This window comes from Dasypus novemcinctus, chromosome 3 (genome assembly GCF_030445035.2).
Source record: "Dasypus novemcinctus isolate mDasNov1 chromosome 3, mDasNov1.1.hap2, whole genome shotgun sequence".
NCBI lineage: Eukaryota > Metazoa > Chordata > Mammalia > Cingulata > Dasypodidae > Dasypus > Dasypus novemcinctus.
The window spans coordinates 36,933,106-36,955,525 of record NC_080675.1 but is presented as its reverse complement, the minus strand read 5'-3'; the positions used below and the strand labels follow the sequence as shown (position 1 = coordinate 36,955,525).

At 39.0% G+C, this 22,420-nt stretch overlaps 1 protein-coding gene across 5 annotated transcripts in view; it reads left to right on the top strand.

Annotated features, from left to right (window-relative positions):
• RGS6 (regulator of G protein signaling 6) overlaps positions 1-22,420 on the top strand; it is a 620,371-nt gene that overhangs the window by 1,090 nt on the left and 596,861 nt on the right. The window lies entirely within an intron of this gene.

Sequence of the window (22,420 nt, the reverse complement as noted above, 5' to 3'; positions counted from 1 at the left end):
GATGCGTGACAGGTGCCTATGTGTCTGTCTGTCTGCAGTTGGGACTGTAGAGGCACGAGCTTACGTAAGTGGCTAGGCAAGCTGGCGTGCGGACTTGTGTGGGATGGGTGCAGGTCTGCGTGGAAATCACGCTCCTGGGTTTGTGTGCGCAAAGCGCTCACTCACTGGAACCTGCAGGCAGAGGGGAAGTGCCGTTTAGGTATTTGCCGTCTTCCTACTTTGTGACCGCAGGTAGGGCGGCTCTGACTCAAAAGCAGACATTCATTCACTTTTTCTTGCCCATTTGCGTTTTGGAAGAAAACGAGTTTCGCAGGTGAGGTGTGTAGGGCAGGAGCGGATGATGAGCTGTAATATTTGGGAACTGAGGGAGAAAAGGAAACTAGGTATTCACCCTGGGAGGAGGGCCACAAAACTAGTTGCGAAAAGGGTCCGGGTTTACAGTCACTGTTAGGCTGGGTAAGCAGGGGCCCAGTGAGACAGGGGAAGTGACCCAGAAAATTTAATTTTGTTCAGAATGAAATCTGCTGTGTTTCATTTTTATTAATTTCATGGAGTAGGAAAGTTTTCTTTCTTCCTTTTTGAGATGAGAGGCATTTCTGTGCTACAAATTGAATTGATTTGGGGTCTCGTTTTGACTCGAAATTGTTTCCTCAGCATGTAGCAAAACCTGGGAACTGGACCTGCAGGTAGTTTTCTAATCAATACCCTTTAGCAGTTCCAAAGAAAACTGAAAAAAAAAAAGCAGGATTAGATAAAACCTAACATCGGACCCTTTTGTCTCCAGAGGGGTGAGAGATGGAAGAATAGGAATTGGACTTGTAAGTGTCAGAACAGAGTTCGAAACTGAGCTACAAGTTTTTGTGTGTGGTCTGTAAAAAAGACTGCAGGGAACCTGCGAAGTTCAGCGTAATGTGCTGGCGACAAGCCTTTTGCAGAACAATTTTCATAGTTAGGTGGGTATTATATGGCGTGGTGACTGGGGGTTTGGAGGGAAACTTTCTGAGTTGTATATTTTTTATCCTTTTTTCTTATTAATAATTTTGGAGTGGGAGGGATTGATTGACTACCCCATGGATGAGAGTAAGGAGAGGAATGAGAGACACTTGACTTCGATGCCTTTGTAGGAGAAAGCTGGGATATTGAGCCGCTAAAGGCAAGATGATAAATCCCTTCTGTCAAGTTCTCTGAACTATCATCAAGCTAAACAGTTGTGTAAATATTGTGATCCCATGTACTATGAACATATACATATATGTATAATATATACATTCATATATATATTTTCTATTCTCGACTACTTGCCCTTTCCTGAAAATGTCTGTAAATTCTAGCAACATCAGTTATTTGAGGTGTTTTGATGAAATGGGTAGTCACTGGTGTTTCCTTTTCCATATTCATTACATTGGTTCTTTACTTCCCTGGCTCCTTTAAGAAACTTCAATTAACGTTCACTGATTTTCTATTGCTGAGAGTTGCAGTAAAACAATGCTAGTTTTCCTCTGAAGAACAAATCGTCATACCAAGTGAGAAATTACCACAATGCTTTTGCAGTAGAAATGTCTCTTTAAATGACAGTCCTTTTTATTTTATTTTTATTTGTAGAATAAGATGTCCAACACAGATATATATTTTTAGTGAGCAAACATTTCTTGAGAAAGAAGAAAACATTTAGAATATTTAGGACAATGACATTTGCCATTAATTTTGGATGCCTTGTTTTCTATAGGGACAAAATTTTATGCAAAAGTAGAATCATTCTGAGTTATCTGTCTGATCTTTTCCCAGGCAATTTATACCCTGAACTCCTAAGACTTTGCCAGGAATTGCTGTACATTCTATACTGTGCGCAGATTAAACATCAGGGAGATATGAGTAGGGAAATGTGTGTCACATAAATGTTTTTCAATGCCAGTGGAATAAAAGGATGTTCTCTGAGATCTCAATACTAGGTTTAGTTTCTCCTTTAGTGCCACTGTTAGCTTGTCTTAATTCATAGTGCTTTGAACCTAGGAAAGCATTTAACCTCTTCATTTTCTGAGCCAGCCAGAATGAATATATCTACTGAATTTCAACTTCATTGTAACATATGGCATGATATAAATAATTACTATATACACACTATCCTGTTACATGGAAAGAAATAGAATTACAAAATAAACTTCCATGTAGAGTGATATGTATGTAACATTTTAAATGACAGTTCTACTTTTTTTGTTTGTTTGTTTCAGGTTACAAAAGTAATATGTAGCCATTGGGAAAATTTCAGGAAAATACAAAGGGAAAAAGAAAGATTATTTGTAATGCCTCCACCTAGGGTGAACCGCTGTGAACATGTCTGCATACTGTATATTCTTTCAGACTTTAACCTAATCACATCATTCATTGTATTTTTATCCTCCTACCCACTCCAAAATTTCAAATGTTGTAAGTAGAACTTAGACATGTGTTAAAAGTTTTGGAAATTACTGCTGGTTTCCTGGATGGTTTTGATAGGTCAGATTTTAATTTTTGTGAGTGGTCCTTATTTTCAGGGATAGATTTTCCGTTTCTCTGTATTCTTTTAAAACCGAGATTGTCACTACAGGCCAGTAATATCTGGGGCCTCCCATCAGATTTAAGGATTAAAGCATCAGAATAGGAGTAGAAAGAACATTGGTCATACGGGGGCTAAATGCCGGAGTTCTGGTTTCAGTTTTTCCACCAACTCATCATATGGTCTTGGAGTGAGCTGAAGCCTCTGGGCCCGTTTCCTTGAAGGACAAATGAGACTTTTAGGTTTAGCTCAATGTGCTAACAACATATTTGCTGTTTTCTCATTTGAGGAGGAAGGTCTTTGTTTACAGAGTGCTGGTACAAATCCAGGCTGCTGCCCCCACCTCCACAAGTTTCTGACTCCATTCACCCAGGGTGGGGTCTGAGAATCTGCAGTTCTAACAAGTCTCCAGATGGTGCTGAAGCTGCTGGTCTGGGAATTACACTAACAACTAGATTTAAGCATCTTGCAGGCAGAAACCCCGTTTCACTTTTCTTTGTTTCCATCTACCCAGTGCCCAGCAGTATACCTGCCAGTAAGTCCCCAGTAAGTGGTTGAATCAATATCAGTTTTTTTTTCCATGGGGGAAAATCTTTCTCAAGGAGTCAAGATAAAAGAGAGACTCAAAACAGAATTTGGAACCATTAAGTTTGTAATAAAAGTAATAGCAAGTCATGAAACCTCAAACTGCAAGGAAAACAAAAATACGTAAACTTCGATGGTTAAAACGAACATTAAACCTGATGAATTACATTAAATAACAACTCTGAAAACCTATTTGAGATGTTACAAACCACGAAGCTTATTGAATGCTTTCCTTATGTTTCTCTGAGACCAAAAAGAGGGGCACGGTCACTGTTAAATACTCCCATTACAAAAGTAGCAGGTAGTGGCCTATACCAAACAAAACAGAAAAAGGATGAAGATGGTAAATGTCATTCATACCTCAGGCCAATTGGTAAGTTTGATCAAGAGCTACGCTGGAGAACTTTCTTCTCACCTGTAGCTGGATGATCACCACCTCCCTCATCTTTCCTTCTCTGATTACATAGTTATGTAGAAAGAATTCTTTTTAAAATCAGAACTCTAGTTCCTCTGATTTGCTGTCTCTGCCACCTGGTATGCTTTTTTCTTTAGCAGAAAGACTTCTTCATTCAATGATAAGCAGAGCTATCATTTATTGTGAACTTCCGGTGTTCCAGGAAACACATTGTGTCATTAGTGCCCCGCAACTATTTTGTGAGGTTGATTCCTCATTTATGACTAAGGAAACTGAGACTTAGAGAAACCAATTCACAAAGCTGGTGAGTGGCAGTGCCAGAAATCAGATTCAGGCCTGCCCGACACAGAAGTGTCTTCTTCACCACTTCCCTCTACCCTTATCAGGTGAGTGCATTTGACACTAGCAGATTTCAGCTGGCTAATACATACCCGTGGACTTGTGATCATATCCTTTATGAATAGAAAATTAATCTGTTTTTCTACTTGGGTGTCAGAAACATAGGATGCAGAGGAGATCCATTTTTAATGTGTGGAAACTTTTTAAAAAAGTACATGTATTTGAATAAGAACAAAGTAGATGCTCATTTAACTGAGGCTATTAAAATGAATTGTCCTGGAGGCTGGAGGACCTATCAGCTCTCTTGACTTTTCTAAACAATTTGGTAAAACCATCAAAGGGAAAAGCCACTCTTTATTTTTTTTGCATGGTAGTATTTCCTTATTCACTATTGTCTGCCCTACCCAAGGGGCTATTTTTTTTTTTTTAACACAAATGGAAACCCACCTTACACAAAGGCTTCTGGAAGGAGCATCTCCTGCATGAGTGTCAACAAGTGGTGGAGCCCCGTGGAAGTATCTGGGGGCACTGCATCTCACTCCTAAGCCTTAGCCCAGAGAACTGTTTTTGGTGACCTTAAAATAGCACATCAGGATTTAATAACCCTCTTAACTGTATTCCTGAACCTCAATTTCCTCATATGTAAAATAGGAATAACAAATATACCACTTGAGTCTGTGTGACTGTGAGGAGAAAATAGAAACATGTATTCAGTCCTGGGAATTGCAGACTTAGTAACATGAGATGATGGAGCTGCTGCAGTGCAGTCTCTATTTTCTAATAATATTAATTAATGAGTTTGTTGGGAAATATTTTAGGGTCATGGTTTTCTTCTTTTCTGATCCTGAGGACTTGCTATATCAGTCTAGCATTTCAGGGTTTCCTCAGTCCCTTTGTGAATCCAGGTCCAAAGTTATAACATTGGGATTTGAGGAAACTTATAGAAAGCAAGTGGCCTAGATATCAAAGTGGGAAAAGGTGGAGTGGGGCTTATCAGCTCTGTAGTAGCCAAAGGGTTCTTTGTTACCTTAAGCCTAAAGCCCATTAATCACCAGCAGGTAGTGAATGAAAAAGTAGGAGACCGCTGCTACACTGGTATTTTTTGTGCCAGATTGTGAACCACACCGAAAGCAAGGCCATGTTGTGCTTTTCCTTAGTATCCGCCATAGTGCTGGGCATCTGGTAGGATCTTGGTAATTGTTTGCTGAGTTACTGACTTGTAGGGAGAAATCTCTGGGTAGGGTGAATGGAAGGAAGGATAGACTGGCAGAGGAGCTGATGTATGGACTGGTACAGGTGTGGATGCATGGACTGATAGGGGCAGAGATGTATGGACAAGTAGGACCCAGATGCATGGACTGCTGTGGGTTTGGATGCCTAGGCTGGTTTGGGCACGGATATGTGGACTCTTAGGGGTATTACTGCATGGACTGGTAGGGGCACAGGTACATGGACTGGTAGGGGTGTTACTGCATGGACTGGTAGGGGCACGGATATGTGGACTGGTAGGACCATGGATCGTGGACTGATAGGGGCACAATGCATGGACTACTCAGGGAAGAGGTGTATGAACTAGTAGGGCCCAGATGCATGGACTGGTACAAGTGTGGATGCATGGACAGGTAGGGGTATAGACGGCAGGTACAAATGGTTTTAACCCTCACTGTCATTGCTTGCTTGATTTCAGTTGGCCAGATCACCTGGAATGCAGGATGTAGTGAGACCTTCATCCTAGTTTGTAATTATACATTAATGTTTTTCTCCCCAGGCTGTGGTTTATTTTGGTTTTTGTTTTTTGACCATAACTTTACACACATAGTAAATGCTTTGAAAAAAATTGGTTGCTTAAATGAGAAGCTGCCCAGCCTACAAAGTTCTTTGTGAATCTGTGGTATAGAAATAATCTGATATTGCCAAATAACAATCAACATTTGTAAAGCTTTTTGTAGATCAAAATACTTTCTGAGGAGTTAGGATGTCTTACCTACATTTTACAGATGAGGAAGCTGATAAAAGAGGTTCAGCCACTTTTGTTTGTCAGATATTTATTGAGTGGAGAATCCAAGATTTAAACTCAGATCTTAACTGAGTCCTGAGTCTTGGGTCCTTCTGTTACATCACAAGGTGTTATGGGGCATAAACCAGATGTGCTCTTGGGATAATTTCAGTGGTCCTGGAGAGGTGATAGAAATAAACAACAAATTGACAATAAAGGATGTTAAGTGACAAGTTAGAAAAGGAATGCAAATGATTTTATAAGTGAGATTAGGTGGCAAATAAATGATGAAGACAGTGATGAAGTCCAGTTCAGCTCAAGGACAATTGTGTAATCAGATCTGGAAGAGACAGGTCTTGGGAAATAGGTTGAAATTTCATAGGTAAAGAGAGGGATAAAGGAGAGATTTCCAGAGGAGGGATGTTAATAACAATTGGTTATTAAACATGTTTGCTTTCAGAGGAAGAGCTAATACAAAATCTGCATCTTCAAAGGCTGTCCCAGGACATCATATCTAAGATAGTAACCCCTCCTGCTACCCATGCCTCTTTATTCCCTTACCTGCTCTAGATTTCTTTATGGCCTTACCACCATGACATTGAGCTGTATGTATTTATCTATACATTGTCTGTTTGCATCTATGAGAGTAGGGACTCTGTTTTATTCCCTGTTGTAGCCTCGGCATCTGTCACAGAGTCTGGTTCATAGTAATTGCTTCAGAACTATTTGTGGAATGAATGAAGGAATGAGGAGGTCTGAAAAAATAGGTGGCACCCTCCAACACTTAGAGTACCAACTGGGTAATGTAAATGAATGAAGCAGGTGAGGTGTCTTTTCCAATGGTGATATGAGTTATATTTGTTTTCATCATAAACATGCTATGTATGTGTGTTAAACTTACATCAAGTTTCTATTCTCAGACAAATACATTTCTGTGCATTTTTTTCTTGAAACATTTTTGACAGAGATGTGGGTACCAAATAACTTTCCTATTTTCTAAAAGCAAAACAGTCACCCATGTGTGATGATGAATGGCATTTGGGGTGGACCTCAGGATTGGATGAAAGCTAGAGACAGAGGAGGACTCTGTTGAAGTGAAGAGGGTATGTGCTGCTCAAAGGAACCAGCTGTTGCCATATTTGTAACCCAATTTTCGGTTATAAGCAACTAATACCAATAAACTAAACACTTGTTTGAGCTGGCTCTGTTTTATGCGTTTGTGACCTCTCTAGACAGCAATAACTTTTAAAAATGTCCAATGTGTTTTTCCTTTAAAGTGCAATGTCAGTGCTCCTGTGTTCAGTTTCCAAACCAAGCAGGAAGATGCCATTTTATGATTTTGCTGACCATACATCTTCATACAAAGATTGATTCAGCAGCCGGTCAAAATGGAAAGGATGCATTCACAAAGAATAAATTTATTGATTTTATTTTAGTTTTTAAAAAAAAAAATAGGAGAAGGTACTTTAACTTTTAGAATAGCAAGTAGTTTCGGGACTTGGCAGCTGGTTTCTGCCTGAAGCTTGGGATATGTGACATTAGACAAAGCAGCTTAATGCTATTGATCTATAGTTTCCCCAGTTGCAGAATAAGCTTGAGAAATTGTGATTGCTTCAAGGGCATTACTGAAAGAGTGTTCCTGGAACTTTCTGGTTGAGTAAGGGCTGGTGGGTGAATGGAGAGGGGGCTAGTTTCCTACTCCAGTCCTGGTCACCCTTGGTATAAGGTCTCTGCTGCTCCTGCCTGCTCCCTGCCTGGCTTGTTCACCTCTGGGGGGTAAATCCTACCACCAGAGACCCTTTTCCAGGCACTGTGGCTGAGACGATATAATCAGATGTGGCTTCTGTGTTAAAGATGCTTCAAGTTTTGTGGGAGGAAAAGATGGAGAAATAGCCACGGTGAGAAAGGCGTGTATAACTGGAAGGGTAGGGTTTACATCCCACTAAAGGATTTCATTGATGAGGGTATGTGGATGAATTGGACCTTGGAGGACCAATGGATTTGGGGCCTGGGATGGCAAGGGTGTGCTTGAGGGGTTTCATCAGAGGTAAAGGGACAGAGGTGATATAGTGCATGGAGTGTGCAAAGAATACTACTGTCCTATCAAGGATCAGGTCCTTACAAACTTTTCTGAAAAGAGAAGTCCACGTTGATGAACTTGAAGAGAAAGCAAGGTTTGGGAAACTCTACATTGTACATTGTAAGTGAAACTGTTTAATAAATATTTGTCATGTTTACTGAAAATACATTAGAGAATAAGTAGGCTGTGAGTGACATTTTACTCACCTTACGGTGGTAATCGCAGGTGTACCACAGTGAACCCAGAATATTGCTCCCCTGCAGTGAAATGCTTGTAAATAGTTTTGCATTAATGCACAATCTCCAGGCAAATGGGTGTCCCCCCACCCACTGTGTCATGCTTTCTGTCTAAATGTTCAATACCTTTCAGATGTTCAGAATGAGAGAGGTTGACCATGGACTCCTGAAACTTCCTGTAGCTCAGAAAGGGTAAAGTGGATAAATCATGGGATAAACTTTAATTTACTGCTCAGATATCTCACCCCACGCATGGGGTATTAAGCTTCATGTCATGCTTTAGCATATGCTGTCAACTCCAGGCTTTCGTTTATTTGGCTTCCTTAAGCTTTCAAAAGCTCCACTGCAAAAACTGCTTCTTCTGCCTGCCATCTGCCTTATAACCTCCCTTTAAAAAATCTGTTTTTAATCCCCAATTTCATATCTTTTAAAATAAAATTATCTTTAACCACAATGACTAGTTGGTTATCAAAAGGGTATTTGAAAGTAGACTAGTTAAAGCTGAACTTTGCTTTTTGGATATTCTTGTTGGGGAAAATTTCCTGCGGGTTAGATTGACCGTGTTATTGGTTCTGTAAAGATGACCAGTGATAGAGGAGACCAGAAATGCAAATTGGGCTGGTCTATGGAGGGGCTTGAATGCCACATATACATTTGCTGATGATGATGGTGATAGTGATGGTGATGATTATTCAGGGCTCTTTTGGATATAGACAAGAAAAACCCAACTGAACTCAAGCAAGAATCAAACCAACCCAAGCCAAAGGGAATTTATCTGGCGCATGCGTCTGGTAAGTCAGGTATGGCTGGATCCAGGGACTTAAATGATATTGTCACATTCTTGACTTCTTCATTCTTCTGTGCCCCTAGAGAAATACCCCCATCTTTACATCCTTTCAGCACAGTCACCACATAAAGAAGGGATCTTATTTCTTCCAGTGTCCTTTTCTCAGCCTCAGGGCAGGTTCAGATTTGGTTTCTGGTCAATCACTTGTCCAACTTGGCCCAGTCAATGTGTCCAGTAATAAGGCTTACTCTGGCCAGGGCAGTTTGCAGGATCATCCTTTGTTACCAGAAGAAACAATTTAGAGAAAAAAATATACTGGGTAACCAGAAACAGTAACTGTCTCAATCGTTAACTGGTTAAAGGAGTTTGGATTTTATTTGCTAGGTAGTAGGAAGTCATTATGAACAGATGTAGAGTATTTCAGCCACTCTTGGAAGTTGTGAAATATTTTGAAAGACTTGTAAGTCCTTAGTTATGCAGAATTAAGCTTTTGGATCGTGTGAGACTTTCCTTTAGTTCTATGTTTTTAATCTCTTCCACTTCTCTCCCAGATCTGTCTTTCAGTGATTATTGCTCCTTACCTATGCCTGCTGCACACACATAGGGTTGAGTAAATGTAGGGGTGGCAGACACAACCTCTGGCTTCTTCACCAAATCAGCAACCATATCCCTGAAATCCTATCACTCTTTGCATCCCTGAACATGAGACAGCTCGTGTCACCGTGAGAATGTGAGATCCTGTGTCCTTCTCCCAGATGTGCATTTATTTGCACCATTCTTTTTAAAATATGCAGTCAGTCCTACTGAAGTATAACGTATATGTAGAAAAGTACACACTCATTGCTCAATGAATTTTTACACAATAAACACATCCATGTTACTTCTTCCAGATTAAGAAATAGACCATAACCAGTCCCCCAGAAACTACCTCATACACCTTCCTAGTAACTGCACATTCCCCTTTCCCCAGTGGTAATTACTCTCCTGATTCTAACCCAATAGAGTTGTCATTTTTGACATATATGAAATAAATGAAATCTGATGTATGTGAGTATTCTTTTTCTTTCTGATTTCTTATCCTCAACATTGTTTGAGAGCTTCATCCATGTTGTGATGTGTAACAGTAGTTAATTCATTCTTATAGTTGAATAGCATTCCACCATATGAATATTCCATCATGTATTTATTCATCTACTTTTGATGAACATTTGGGATATTTTTTTGACTAGGGCAAGTATGAAAAATGCTGCTATGAACATTCTTGCCTGAATGTTTTGGTGCACATATGACTGCATTTCTATTTGGTATACACTATGAGTGGATTGCCTGATCATAGGGTAGGCATATGTTCAGCCTTAGGAGGTCCTTAAAAGAGTTTGCCTAAGTGCTCGTGCAAATTTATACTCCTCTTAGTAGTTTGTGAATGTTTCAGTTTCTCCATATCCTTACCAATACTTGAATTGTAGCCATTCTGGTAAGTGTATAGTAGTGTCTCATTGTGGTTTCAATTGGTCTTTCCCTGATGACTAATGATGGTGTACCTTTTTAATACTTTTTTTTTTCCCACTTGTAGTTCATCTGTTGTATAGTACCTGTTCAAATCTATTGCCCTATTGCCTAGCTTTCTTTATGGATTATCTATTTTTTCTTATTGATTTGTACAAGTTTTCTTTTTTAAATGAATTCTGAAGAGAAACATTTTATAGCCTATATACATATTTTAAATATCTATTCCCACTCTGTGGCTTGCCTTTTGACTCTCTTTAATGAATAGAAGATCTTATTTTAAATGTAAGCCAAGTTTTCAATCTCTTCCATTATGATGATTATTTTCTGTGCTTGCTTAAGAAATTTTTATCTACCCTATGTTCATAAAGCTAGTCTCCTATTTTAATTTATATAAGCCTTATTGTTTTATTTTTGATTTTTAGATAAAGAATCATATGGGATGGGCACAACCAATCCAATGTCCACATAGAAGAGGTGGCATTGGATTGGGAAAAGTGGACATGGTGGCTGATGGGTATGGGGAAAGGCAGGAAGAGATGAGAGGTGGAGGCGTCTTTGGGACATGGAGCTGCCCTGGATGGTGCTTCAGAGGCAATCACCGGACATTGTATATCCTCACAGGGCCCACTGGATGGAATGGGGGAGAGTATGGGCCATGATGTGGACCATTGACTATGAGGTGCAGAGGTGCCCAAAGATGTACTTACCAAATCCAATGGATGTGTCATGATGATGGGAGGGAGTGTTGCTGCGGGGGGGGGGGGAGAGGTGGGGTGGGGGGGTGGGGTTGAATGGGACCTCACATATATATTTTTAATGTAATATTATTACAAAGTCAATTAAAAAAAAAAAGAATCATATGGGGATGGTTTTTATGTATGGTATGAAAAAGAAGTCAGGAATATGGATATCCAGTTAACCCAGAACCACTTATTGAAGTCTTTTCCACTGCTCTGAAATGTCACCTTCATCATAAACTAGATAATCACATATATGTTGGTCCTTTTCTATACTTTCTTATCTATTTCATTATTCTATTTGTTTATCCTTATATTGATACCACACTGTATTAATTACTATAGTTTCATAGTTTTAGTTTGCTAAAGCTGGGAGCAAAATACTAGAAATGGGTTTACTTTTTAAAAATAATTTTTAATTATTATTATCTTTTGTTTTTAAAGATACATGGATCACACATAATGTTACGCTAAAAAGTATAAGAGGTTCCCATATACTCCACTCCCCACACCCCCTACTCCTCCCACATCGACAATTTCTTTCATTAGTGTGGTACATTCATTGCATTTGATGAGTACATTTTGGAGCATTGCTACACAGCATGAATTATAGCTTATGTTGTAGTTTACACTCTCTTCTTGTCCATTCAGTGGACTATGGTGGGATATATAGTATTCTGCATCTGTCCCTGCAACTTCATTGAGGACGACTCCAAGTCCCAAAAATGCCCTAATATCCAACTCTTTTTCCCTCTCCCTGCCTTCAGCAACCCCATAGCCACTGTCTCCACATCAATGGCATAATTTCTTCCATTGCTAGAGTCACAATATTTCTATAGTAGAATACCAGTAAGTCTACTCTAACCGTATTTTATCCCTCCATCCTGAAGACACTGGGATGGTGATGTCCACTCCACCTCTTAATTGAGAGGGGGCTTAGATCCCACATGGCTGATGAATGGGATTCTCCTGCTTGCAGTTGTAGGCACTCTCGGGTTCCCTTGTATGGTGGTTGACCATCCTCACCTCCCTGTTAGCTGACCTGGGTAAGTCCAACGAACTGGAAAGCAGGTATTGCAACTCTGCTGAGGCTCAGGGCCCAGCTGGCACATGGACAGTCCAGAGATTCAAGTCTCCTGAATATACTCCAACTCAAGCGCCAACCACAGGTTCAATAAAAGTGACAGAATATGCATGTGTAGAGGGGTCACATCAGAGTCCAACTCCATCACACTCAGGAGCACAAGTTCCAAAGTCGGGTCCACTGGCAAGACACTGAACTCCAGAACCATCTGTCATGACTGTGGGACCTGGATATTTCCATAATCCTCAGGAGTACCACTACCTGGGGTTGTACATACTTTGGTTGTCTCTGAGATCCTGCTGAGACATGTGTAAGTGCAACCCCTCTGATGACCTCCTGACTCATTTTGAAGTCTCTTGGCCGTAAAACTCATTTGCTTTACCATTGCCTCCTTTTTTCCAAGGTCTTTTTCTAGTTGCATCACCAGCTAGTGCTTGTAGTAATCCCTCAGAACCAAGGAGGTCCATCCCCGGGAGTCTTGTCCCATGCTGGGGGAAAGATAAAGCATTTATATACTGAGTTTGTCTTAGAGAGTGCACATTTGAGCAACACGGAAGCTCTTAGGAGGTAACTCTTAGGCACCCTGCAGCTCTACCCCTAGTTGAAATTTCAGGCACACAGGCTCATAAGTATAGTCATCAGTATCAAGGGCTCATCATTGGACCATCCTTCTTCATTGGTCTTTGCCCTTGTACTTGGGGGTTTTTGCTGCTCCATTGAAAAGTGCGACAGAGTTTCCTGGAATGGGAACTCAGCACTCCCTCAGTTGTCATGTGAAACTCTACCACCTATGTCAGTACCTAACAAACATCCAAACATATCTATATACCCTATATGCATGCCCTGGAGAACTCCCTCCCCAGCTTGGGCATCCCCCATCAATGATACCCACATCAGTGCTCCTCTCCTGCCATTGTTGAACCCATCTCTGATCCAAAACTTCTTAAAAAATGAAGTCTAATATATTGCCAAATTCAATTAATAGCAAAATGAAATGGTAGTGATAGGTTTAAAGATTAGAAATGGAAGGTATAATAATTTAGAAAAACTAAAATAAAGTGAAAAATAAATTGGGGTATTAAAAAAATGAAAAATATCATAATTTTTTGACGTTTTGCCTTTCATCACTGTAATAGGTGTTGCCTTGTATGTACAGTGGCAAGGCAATCTTTTCCATTTCTTCCTCAGTGTCTACGTGCTTTTTTTTTTTTTTAAATTATGTCTTAAAAATTTTTTGGGTCACAGTAAAGTTACATATAGAATATAGGGAACTCCCATACAGTCAATATCAAACCCTTTTCTCCCTTCCCCTGCAATGATCTTTTTTCATGTGGATGTTACATTTGCTGCAACTGAGGTACAGATATTGAAACATAGCTAGTAACCATGGTTCCATTATGGTTTACATTTGGCTTGGCTTTTACAATAGGGATTTATTAAAGTAGAAGCTTACCTTTCTGGTGCTGTGAAAATGTCCAAATCAATGCATCAGCAGAAATGCTTTCTCACCAAAGTTGGCTGCTGATTATCCTGGAGTCCTGCCATGTGGAAAGGCAAAATGGAGGCCAGTCTCTGCTGAGGTCCTTGCCTTCCTCTTCAGGTGCACTTTCTCCCCTAGCTTAGCTGTGGGTTATCAGGCACAAGGCTTATCTCCCCATTCTCCTGGCTTCAGGATGCTCTGCTAATTCCAGTTTCTGGGTTCTCTCTCAGCATCTAGGGTTTCTCTTAGCCTCCCTCTCAGCCTCAAGGAAAAAATGGCAGTGGCTGTCTTTCTCTGCATCTCTGTTTATATAAGACTCCAGTAAAAGGATTAAGACCTACCTTGGTTCCTGGAATTTAATCAAGGCCCTTAACTAAAGTGACCTAATCAAAAGTTTCCTTAACTGCGTCTATCCAATTACATACAATAGGTTTTACATGCAGAGAAATGGGTCAGCTTAAGAACTAATTTTCTAGGGTCCAGCAAAAGCTCAGACAATAGTGTACATCTTCCTGCTTTGTTCTTATTTAAGAATAGCTTGGCTATTTTTAGCTATTCCATTAACATATAAATTTTAGGACCATATTTTGATTGGATTTTGATTGTGATTACATTAAAACTCTAGATTAAGTTGGGATGAATGAATGAATAGCCTTACAGTGTTAACTATTTCAGTCCATTAATAGGGTATAGAACTCCATTTTTTTAGCTCTTTCATTTCTCTTAATGTTTTGTAACTCTCTAAATTGTAAAGGTATTGCATATCTTTCCTTACATATATTCCTAGTATTTGAATTTATTTGGCATTATTATAAATGAAATCTTTAAAAAGAATATTTGTTCCTGGTATATAGAAATACAATTACTTTTTATATAATGACCTTGTATTCAGTGACTCTGCTAAATTCACCAATTAATTTTAATATTTCTGTGTAGATTATTATGGATTTTTCATATGCACAATCACATTACTTACAAAAGAGTTTGTACTTCTATCTTTCTGATCATTGTGCCTTCTATTTTTTTTTCTTGCCTTATTGCATTGGCCAAGACTGCCAATATAATGGTGAATAGAAGTGGTGATAGTGGGCATCCTTATCTCATTCTAATATTGGGAAGGTTTTCACTTTCTTGTTAAGTATTATGTTTGTTAAGTTTTGTATATATCCTTTATCAGATTAAGCAAGTTTCCTTACATTCAAAAATTGTGAAGAGTATTTTCACGAATAGATGTCAAATTTGATTAAATACCTTAAAGCAGTAGGTGCATGGAATTTCAGGCTCATGTCTGTACTTTTCCCTTTTCTCTTGGATTTTGGTTCCAAAATGTCCTGCTGCCTTGGGAACTCTGTTTTTTAGGTTTTATCCAGCTTTTCTAGTTGTTCTTGAGTATCAGTCTGTTACAAGCCAGCTCATCATTGTAGGAAGGGGAGCATTCTAAATGTACAAGTACATGATATGAGTAAAACTGTAAAAACAAACCCACAGGAACTTATTCAATTGTTGTTTCTTTAACCCACATTATTTCTGGTTGGTGAGATTTAAGAAGTTTTATGAAGTTTTTCTGTTCCCAGAAGAGGAAAAGCCTACTATTGCTGCTCCAAGCATATGCATTATGGGGAATCATAAAAGAGATGTGCCCTATATTATATTTAAATGCCCAGTTTTAGGATATAAACATACTAATTTTACCCATTCTTTAGAAAAAAGCAAGAAAACAACGAAGTCCCAAGGAATAAAACTGACACTCTTTAAAAAAGCCAATAGGAGTACTTGTCTTTTTTTGGGTCCCCTGGGAACATGCCATCCTCTGCATCTCTTAGTCATTCACTTCTGTGTATAAAAATCAGTAAAGCTTTTTCTGTCACTCCTACTTCTTTTCTAGCAGTCACATAATCTTTCATGCGAAATAGGAGAATAATAAGATGCTACTTCTGCATTCCCTTCAGTGAATAGTATTACAAATCATAATCTTAGAACTCATACTTTCAAAACCTAAATCCCCTCACATGAGAGGAAATACATTTGGGATCTCAAGATCCAAGTTCAAATGCAAGTTTTATCATTAACCAACAAGGTGACATTAGTCTATGACTTGATCTCTGCAGGCTTCAATTTAATCCTCTAAAATTAAGGTTATTAGCCTTATTCAGGGCACAGGAAACACTTTTCTATAAAGGACAAAATAGTAAATATTTAAAGCTTTATGAGCCACATGGTCTCTGTTACAACTACTCAACTTTGCTGAGGTAGTGCAAAAGCAGTCATAGATAAGAAGCAGAAGAAAAATTATTTATAGAACTTTATTTGTGGACATATAAACTTAGATTTCATATCATTTTCATGTGTCTTGAAATATTCTTCTTTGGACTTTTTTCCCAACCATTTATAAACATAAAAATATTAACTAGTTTGTGGTCCATACCAAAATGGGTGGCAGACCCTAGTTAGGTTAGTTGGTTGTCAAAGGCTAATTGAAGGGTCTATGTTAGGATAAAGAGGCATTGACGTAATAGTCCTTTTGAAATATTGTTTTCTGTTTTACAAACATTGTTCAAAATGACCCAACTCTTTCTTTTAGATCCATTAAGAATAATAAAAATAAAATATTTTATTTTAACATTATTTATTCTTTCTCTGATGTACGTTCTATCTTGATAAAAATATGAGTTTCTAACCTATGTCATTTTCCTTCTCTCTGAAGAAGAAGTCTTAACATTTCTTATAGGGCATGTCTGCTGGGCTATTTTATTCCTTCTCCTTCACTTTTGATGGATTATCATAGTGGATGTAGAATTCTAGGTTCATGGCTTTTTTCTTTGAACATTTTGATATTTCACTCTACTTCTTCTTGCTTGCATTGTTTCTGATGAGAAGGTCACTGTAATTCTTATCCTTGTTCCTCTGCAGATAATGAGTGATGTGTGTGTCTTCCTCCCCTATTTGTGGTTTTTTTTTTTTTGGTGTCAATTTTGGAAAGTTTTTGACCACTAATAATTTCAAATATTTCTTTTCCTTTTGGTCTTTCTTTTCCTTCTGCTTTCTTTTCTTTTCTTTTTCTTTTTTTAATTCTTTTTTCTCTTTGCATTCACTTTGGGAAGTTCCTAGTGAGCTATCTTCAAGCTCACTGATTCTTTCCTTAGCCATGTTCAATCTACTTGTGAGCCCATCAAAGGCACCCTTTATTTCTGTTGCAGTGTTTTTTATTTCTAGCATTTCCTTATTATTCTTTATTAAAGTTTTCCATCTCTCTGTTTATGTTTACCATCTGTTCTTGCATGTTGTCAACTTTTTCTGCTAAAGCCCTTAGCATATTAATAATAGTTATTTTAAATTCCCTATCTGATAATTCCAACATCCGTGTAACACCCAAGTCTGATTGTAATGATTGCTTTGTCTCTTCAAACTGTTTTTTTATTATTTTTTTATTTCTGGCCTTTTGAAATGCTCGGTAATTTTTGTTGAAAGCTGAGAATGATGTATCAGTTAATAAGAACTGAAATAGGTCTTCAATGTGAGATTTTATGTTAATCTGGTTAGGAGTTGTACTATATTTAATGTTTGCTGTAGTTTTAGGTGGCAGAGGCTTAAATTCCTCTAGTGTCATTGTTTTTGTCTCCTGTCTTGATTTTGGGCTTCCCTAAAAGACTTTCTCAGAGAAAGTCTTACAGCTCTTTCAGCTGAAATCCATTTATTAAACTAGAGCCTTGTTGGTATTATGATAAGGTATGGGGAGGGGTAATATTGTATAATCTTATGATTAATCCTCAGTCCTTTAGTTGGCCTATGTCTCAGGCTATGACCTTTACAATTGTTTCTCACTCCCACTACCCCCTACTTCCTCCATGGCTGCAGTGTTCCCAAACTATTTCCTTTAAGTCATGGCCCATGTTAACTATGTATTTTACTCCCTTAGGTGAGACAGAAAGGATGGAGGGGGCTGGCATGGGAGGAATTTCCTTATCCTAGCTGGGATAATACTCTGGCAAAGTCCTTTCCTCTGAAGAATAGACCTTTGTTATGGAGAAGACTTGGGGCACATGCTATAATGCTTCTTCTTCCTTTTTCATGAGAGAATCTTTCTTTGATCCTTACTGTAACAACCTTGTAGGGTTCCTGGAGGTAAAGCTCATGAAAGTGTGAAGGTCCCCCTAAGACTGTGGCCCCCAAGAATATCTCATTCCCATGGTAGTTCGTGTTCACCCTCTTCAATTCATCAAAGTTACCATTTAAGTGTTCCCATTAGTTTATAGTGCCAGAATCTTCTGCTCCAGGTGAGCAGATCTCAACTGTGTCTCTCCAGAGGCACCTTTCCCTTCAAATTTCAGAGTGGTGGTTTGCCCTGTGATTGTATTTCTCTTATGGATCCAAGAAAAGTTCATTTTCAGTTGTCAGTCTTTTTCTTGTTGTAAGGATGAAAGTGATGACTTCCAAGTTCTTTCATGTTAGAGTTGAAACTTGAAGTCCTCTGTTTCTTTCTTTCACATTCCTTAGTAGAGATTTAACATAGCTTAGAAAAAATACCATTTTTGAATGAAAATTAACCAATTTATCCTTGATTTTTTTCCCCTACTATCATTTAATTGACTAATAAATTGAATCTAAATGTTATTTTTGCAGTCTGGGCATATTTTGGTAGGGAATTATCAGTTCAGTAAATTACAAGATTTTTGAATATTTCATAATTAATAATAATGGCATTTATCTAGCCAGAGGAACCAGTAAATGTGGGCAGGAATATTCACTTATTTTTGCCTACCTCTCCCATGCAATAGATACTTGGTCACAATTGAGCTTTGGAGTCATTGTGTCTCTAAGTTATTGCTAAATAAATATAGCAGATCAAGTTTCTCATGCATCTTTGAAATTCAAAAAGATACATTCTACTGTTGGGTAAGTAAAAGTATTTATAGGCATATTTAGGGATTTGGCTTAAAAGTTCTCAGAAGAGAAACCCATTTTAAGTTTTCTGAAGAACATTCAGCCTTTTGATTATTTTGTTATTAATGTATATTTTTAGTCAGAATTATTATTTACTGGAAATTCATTCATTCTATTATTCATTTGTTCATTCAACATATACTTGGGGGCCTTCCATGTGCTTGATCCCAGGGATAAAGTGAACAAGACTGCACATGTTCTTTTCTCTCCTGAAGCTTGTGTTCTAAGAAAGAAGGCAGAAAACAAATAAATAAACAAGGCTAATTACTAAGTGTTGTAAGTGCTATGAACAAGATAAGCAGATGTGATAGAAAATAACAGTTGTGGGAAGTGGACTACATAAGAAAGAGGCATTAGTGAAGGCTTGTCTGGTAAGCTATCCTTCGAACTATGACCTGATAAATGAGAAGAAGCTAGTTATGAAAAAAGAGGATGATAACTAATGTTAAGTTAGCAGGTACTCCAAGGTGGAAAAGAGTTTGGCATATTCAAAAACCAGAAAGGAGGCTAATGTGTCTAGAGACTAGAGGATGAGCAGAAAATATTTTGAGGTGAATTTGGACGTGTAGGCTAGGGTCAGATTATGTAGGACTTTTTGAGGCTGGAATTTTATTTCAAGTTAGAGGACATCAAGCAGAGATATGTGATACATCCATTTTGTAATGCCAACTCTGACTGTTAGAAGCAGAACAGATTGTAGGAACACAAGAACGGAAGAGGAAAGACCAGTTAGGAGGCTATGGTGGCAGTCTAGGTAAGATTGCTAGCTTCTCTTTCTTCAGTGAATGTTCAAGGAAGGCCATCAATTGAGAATTGGAAGCCTCTGTATGAAGTTTGAGCATGAAGAAGATTACGAGATAGCTAATTCAGAAATGGAGGAAGTAAATTTGGTAGTAAAACCTTTTAAGTTTTGCTGGCAGTGTTCACTACTCATTGAAAGTTTGTGGTCATGAATTTATAATGTCACTAGCCAGTGTGGCTGTGTCAATTCCCCTCATGCCCACCTCCCCCAGTAGAATGTTCAACTGCTCATGTGTCAGCTTGGAGGTGGTGGATATTTGGTTCCATCTGTGGTGGTGTTTTGCCAGAACAGTATGACACAGAAAGGGGATGTGAGAGATTGAAGATATTCGCGAGAGCAATTACAGTGATGGAGCATGGAATTCAAGCTTTTGAGGGAAGAAAGTGAAGGCAAAGTGAGGAGGAGTATTGATAGTAAAAAAATTGTGGGATCAGTGGATAGAATGTCTTAATGAATTGAAAGAATATTTGCAGTGAATGCAGAATAAGTGAGCTGGTGGGAAGGAAGGTGAATGAAGTGGGGAATGCTGCTTCTGGGATTTGAGGTGGTACAGCTAACAGTGATTACAAGGTTCAGAGTAAGCCCATGTAAGAGGGTGAGTTCGAAGTGGTGGAGGAAAAGGGGTAGAGATGAGGAATTAAAGAACTGAGAGACCAGGTTTTGGGGTACTTCTTTGACTCTGATGTTAAAGTCACCAAGATGGATGAAGAAGTGAGGGATGGAGAAGAAAACCTCTGAGGTGAAAGCCAGAGTCTTCAGGAAATGAAAGGACATGAGCAAGAGGGAGGGGGAATACAGCAGTGAGGATGGGTAAAAAGTGGCATAGGCAGGTGGTCTGAGCATCACAAGAGCAGGGATTTTTGTGAAGAAGGGAGTGAAACTGAAGCAGCAATGAAGAGCTAGAGGAAAACCTTACTTCCTGGTTTTGGGATACCATACATAAGTTGAGGACACCTGGGTGGCAGGGGAGGGGATGTCCTCAAAGAAAGCCAGATGTTTCTGTTAAGGTCACCGATGGTGAAAGTTTATGGAGGCGATAGAAGGATTTAATGGACACACTGTTTACATAGAAAGAGTACAGAGGAGCTGAAGAAGATTAAGAGGAGGTCCAGAAGATTAAGTCTGGAGTTGGAGGGCCTGGGCCTATTCAGAGCAGAGCCCAAGAAATAGGGGATGCCTGGGTGGACTTGGACTTCAAGCAGTGATTGCAGTATCAGGACTGTGAGGCACAGCACTGCCTCATGTCACCAAGCACATCCTGTTATGTAGAGAACTTTCCACCTTGCCCTCCCAGTTAAATTTTGAGGAGCTTTGTTTAACTTAGGGAAGGCAAAGATATTTTTCTTTGTAAGCAGCTCCAGTAGACTAGTTTGTTTGGGCTGTCAGGCAGCTGAGGCAATTTAGAGAGGATATTTATTTATATGTCTTAATCCAGGTTTGGTTTGGGGAAGTCAGCTTCATTGATACACTAGGAAGTAGAATGAAGGAAACGCAGATTAGCTGAGGACATACTGTGTGCCAATCTTTACACTAGATACTTTATACAGGTGATTTCATTGGAGACCAAGATTGATGTGCTGGAAAGAATGTGGGTATTAGAGTTAGTCCTAGGTTTGAATCTTGGTTCCTTGGCTTATAAGCTGTGTTACTTTGGGCAAGTTGCCTAACTTTTCAAGCCTCAATTTTTCATCTGTAGAGTGGGAATAATACTATCTGTCTGACACAGTTGTTTTGATGACTTCCCTGGATGATTCTAATGAGCAGGCAAAGCTAAGACCCACTGCTACAGAGGACTAGTATTTGTTTCATTTTACAGATGAGAAAACCAAAGCTCAGAGAAGCTAAATATGTTGCTCATGGTCACACAGCACCCAAGTAGCATGACCAGGATTGAGAACCAGATCTTTGATCCCAGGACCCTTGCTTTTCCCATTATACTAAGTTTCTGCCTAAATACAAGGGAGACTAAAGGAGCCTTGCCTCAGATGGCTGCCAAGAAGCTAGGTAGGATGCAGGGATCAGGTGAAGGGAAGGCTCTATGGAATCTGGGTCAGTCGTTCCCAACCTGGTTGTGCCTCTAAATCATTTGGGGAACTTTTAAATTACAGAACTCCAGGGACTACTGGATCTACCCTAGGCCTACTGGATCAGTATTTCCGGGTCATGAAACTGAACAGGCATCTTTAAAATCTCTCCTAGGTGGTTCTGAGACTGTAGTCTGGTTCAGTTCCATGGATCAGCTTTTGGGGACCATTGAATTCCAACTGAAGAACTGAAATGATCAAGCTGTTTTATTCCAATAAACTGCTGGGTGCTGGGCTTTGCCACTGAAATATGCACGTAGGGCTTGAGCTCTATCTCCTTGCTTTCAGATCTTTGGTGCATTATCTGAATACAAACACTGTATCTGCCATTGAGCCTCCAAATCTGGAATAGATAGGAAATGTCAAGTTGGTAGGTGCTGCTATAACAGAAAGAGTTATTTGTTCTTTAAAGGTGTTGTTCTTCCCTCTTTCCCCTTGAGGTTCCTGCCCACTCAGTCAGATTAGAGCTATATAAACAAGCTTGTATGTACTACTGAGCTAGCACACATGTTGTAAATTTTTTTCCTGATATGCCTAACATTGCTGATGTCAGAAAAAAATCCATTGGGTTTTAATGGACTGAGGCAAATAATGTGAATTTGATGTAATATGAAGGAGAGGCAATAACATCAAGAGAAATTCTTATTTGGCAACATAAATTTTCAGACTATATTACAGGCAGTGTTTGATTACCTCTCGTGCATGATATTTCCCTGAATAGTGTTTGCAGGGCTGGACACAAGTGGCAGGCATGCTGGTTAAGGCTATTAGCTGCGTAGGATGGTGATTTGGTGGCATTAGTGTACTGTCTT